This window comes from Gasterosteus aculeatus, chromosome 7 (genome assembly GCF_964276395.1).
Source record: "Gasterosteus aculeatus chromosome 7, fGasAcu3.hap1.1, whole genome shotgun sequence".
Taxonomy (NCBI): domain Eukaryota; kingdom Metazoa; phylum Chordata; class Actinopteri; order Perciformes; family Gasterosteidae; genus Gasterosteus; species Gasterosteus aculeatus.
Genome location: NC_135694.1, coordinates 28,926,460 through 28,930,279, shown reverse-complemented (window position 1 = coordinate 28,930,279; position 3,820 = coordinate 28,926,460). Strand labels below are relative to the sequence as shown.

Sequence of the window (3,820 nt, the reverse complement as noted above, 5' to 3'; positions counted from 1 at the left end):
AAACAATCCTTAAGGTAACTTTCAGTCAGTTCGCTTCAACTGACTAACCGTTGACCATGAAGTTAGATGTGCATTTGCCACGTTAACGTAGACATCCTCCAATTATTCAAAAATAAGGGGTCCCCAAACTTTTTCCTGTGAGGGCCACATAACTCTTCCCTTCTCCAATGTGGGCCGGAGTCAGTTTGTAACAGAAAACGTGTGACGATCGCAGGGGTGCCTAAATGTAAACATTCATGGTTTTCCACAAAGCCACACATAACCAAATATTAATAACCTTTTCCGGGATCTTCAATGAAAAAAAAGTCAGGAAATAAATAATACTATTAATGAAATAAATAATAACCAAATAACCACTGGTTATCATACTTGTCTTTGCGACGGGATTCATATTGTCGGCGCAGATTGTATTCTTTGAATACCGTCACCGCCTCTTGACAGATCCCAGTGAGCATTTTTTGGTTGAAAAGGCGTTTAAAAGACGTCTATGCCCGACGTTGAAAAGACGTTGCAAAATGGTTTAAAAGTGAAAGTTGTTTCAACGTCTATTCGTAGACGTTGAAAAGACGTCTATGTTTAGACCACATTTCAACGTGATTTTTAAATACGGTAATATTTCGTCTTCTCTTGTGTGCTATATCATTATTTTAGAGGTTTAAAAAGAAACTACGTCCACATTTGTAAGTTTACCACCGATATTATAAATCACGTTGAAAACGGGTCTATACGCGAACGTCTTTTCAACGTCTACGAATAGACGTTGAAACAACTTTCACTTTTAAACCATTTTGCAACGTCTTTTCAACGTCGGGCCATAGACGTCTTTTAAGCGTCTTTTCAACGTTGAAATGCTCGCTGGTTGAAATGTGGTCTAAACGTAAACGTCTTTTCAACGTCTACGAATAGACGTTGAAACAACTTTCACTTTTGAACCAATTTGCAACCTCTTTTCAACGTCGGGCCATAGACGTCTTTTCAACGTTGTTTCAACGGATAAATTGCTCGCTGGAAACTTACAAGTTACATACTTAGTCACAGTTGTCATGTTAACAGCCCTTAACAAGGACAAACACATTATTTTATTAATTTGCATTTATTATAAATATAACACTATACATATAACACTTTTCCTAATTAAAAATACAAAAATAAAATATATATTTCAGGGAAATTAACTATGGATTTAAAAGTGCAGAAACAACATTTCTGTGTTCAACAACAACAATTCTGTGTTTGTAGACCATTTTTCTGAATCATTTGAACTTCATTTTTAGATTCTGTAACAAGATGTGGCTGTGAGTCACTTGAGTTGGGATAGTATACCTGAAATCAGCTGCATCTCCCTCATCCTCACTTGATGATTCTTTGTGTAAAGGGAGTCAGAGTGCACAGAACAGCCCTCAATTGCAGATTTCTCTGGTCAACGTGTTTATTCAATTCAAATCATTTTATTTTGTTCAGCTTTGCAATCTGTAAACATGCAACATCCTGTCCCAAAACCCCCAAAATGTAAAAAACCTTCAACCGGGAGAAACCTGAGGGGAAAACAGCAAGGCAGAAGGTGTGTAGAGTATGAACAATTTAAAGATGTACAGTACATCCAATTCCTACGACAGAAATGATTCTAATATTGTGGATTACTAAGCCAGGGGTAAGGCAGGACCAGTGCAGGGACAACCATCATCAGACGTAACCTCCATCAGATGCAACCACCACCCGCAGAAACCTGTGAGGTGGGAAAGCACAAAGGCAAAGTTGGTCATTTGGGTTTATGATGACAGTAATAAACTAATAATAATAACAGCAGCAGGTGTGTTAGAACACTCATTTATAGATGGTTTACTTATTACATTATCAACAAGATAACAATTCATCTGCAACTTATGGTATTTCTGGAGTAACATGTCCAGGTATATTACACAGTATCATGCTTTAAGCAGCAGTAACTTACAATGTGTTGGCCCTCTTGTTTACAGAGCACAACTTGTTGAATTCAGCCCTTCACCCTTGCAATCTGTATTTAGCCCCCATTGCTTTAAAAACGTATCTTCAATGTGAAATGCAATACCATTTATGGGTACAGCAACAACCTAACGCATTAGTAACACCAAACACACGAAAAATATTCTGGGATGTTTACTTTTGGTCCAGGTCATCATGCTGCACGCTAGCATGCTAACTAGCAAACTACCTGCGCTTACGCTAACTAGCTTAACAAAAAGGACCGTCTTTCCCGTATCGAGTCGGCAGCACAAGTAAAACACCCGGTTATAGTTTCAGGTGTTCTTCATCCAAACACTCGCGTACTTACAGAGCAGTGGAGCCGGTACTCGTGGTTCTATCAGCCCGTTCATGTCGCTCTGCTGCCGTAACTTCGCCTCGTGCAGCGTCCGCTCGGAGCTCTGCAGGCGTCTAAGAACTCGCGCATGCGCGTTACAGATGTGAGCGGAGTTACGTGTTTACAAGTAATGTTTGAACCTGCCCGCATTATTATGTCTTAAACGCATCTTATTGACAGCACGCAGTCCGTAGTTTCATATTAATGACGTTTTAAGCGAAATGGTAAATACGTTGAAATGACGTCTTCGCGTAGACGAAATTTCGCCGACCAGTTCATTAATTATTCTGAAAATCTTAACGTTAATATCGTCTATCTTTCAACCTTACGTTACATCATGACACATTTGTCAACAAATTTATGTTTTCTGGCACGTTGATGTTTTATCCCATTTTTAGCCGGTTGAAAAGACGTTGAAATGAGGTCTTAGACGTTCAGACCTCATTTCAACCCGATTTCAACCATATTTCAACGTTGAAATTACGTCTTCTGCTCACTGGGCTGCAGGTTAAATACCCTGCATTCTGAATACATTTTCTCTTACCTAACGTGGTCTCCATTATTCTGTTCTATTTGAAAGGGGCTAGTCTAGGATTTGCGTGGAAAAAATCATAATGCCTCTCTGGTATTGTTCAGGGGGCCGCCCCGCAGGCCTTAGTTTGGGGACCACTGAATTATTGCTTATTATCCACAATTGGAAACTCAGCTAACATATATCATTACGGTGGGTAATTAAATACCTGCCTTCTGCTATAGCTTTGTTGAGGAAAATTGTGCTGCGTAACCCCAATGCTGTCAACCTTTCTTGAGTGAGCGCGCATGTTCATGCATTTCCATTCTATATACTGCAATTCTGCAAACCACATCCATTTGGCGCATGCGTTTCCAACTTCCTGAACGTGTTGTTTGTTTTATTTTCAAAGCGCGAACAGGAAATGAAATATTTGTTTTGCCGGTACATGACAGCGGTCCTCGAGAGGGCTGCAGGCAGAGAGGCGCTGCAGTCTGAGCATGCGCAAACCTACCAGGCCCGCTGTAATCCTCTTTGTCACAAATAACAGGAGGCTGCAATATGCTGTAATTATGAAAACACTATCCACCTAATTGCAGTCCTCCAGTTTCAACGCTGCTCATACGAGAACCTAAGAAGACATTACTGAGCTTTAATATATATTTATGAGAGGTAATTTGAGAAATATCAATAAAGGAAGGAATGTTTTGGATACAGGACATAATCACTGGTTATGTACTTCATGAAGATATTAATATAACTTGACATATCACCTTGTCAACCTTTTAATACGTACTATTAGTCATAGCTTACACATTTACTCAAACAGCATATCAACAGTTTACATTGTTGACATTTACGTCAGCATGAAATTGGCTTCAATTAAATTCAACATTTTCACACAGTTTGCTAATTTATAATTTGAGATTAATTATCTGTATTGAGAATACAGCTTTGGCACTGGGGGCAGC

General features: G+C 39.3%; 1 long non-coding RNA gene across 1 annotated transcript; it reads right to left on the bottom strand.

The window, feature by feature from the left end:
- Nucleotides 1-1,410: 1,410 nt before the first annotated feature.
- On the bottom strand, nucleotides 1,411-2,414 carry LOC144410369 (uncharacterized). The gene is made up of 2 exons (XR_013468397.1): nucleotides 2,312-2,414; nucleotides 1,411-1,726 (listed from the first exon to the last, which is right to left on the bottom strand). It is a non-coding gene; the product is annotated as an uncharacterized LOC144410369 (long non-coding RNA).
- Nucleotides 2,415-3,820: the final 1,406 nt, after the last annotated feature.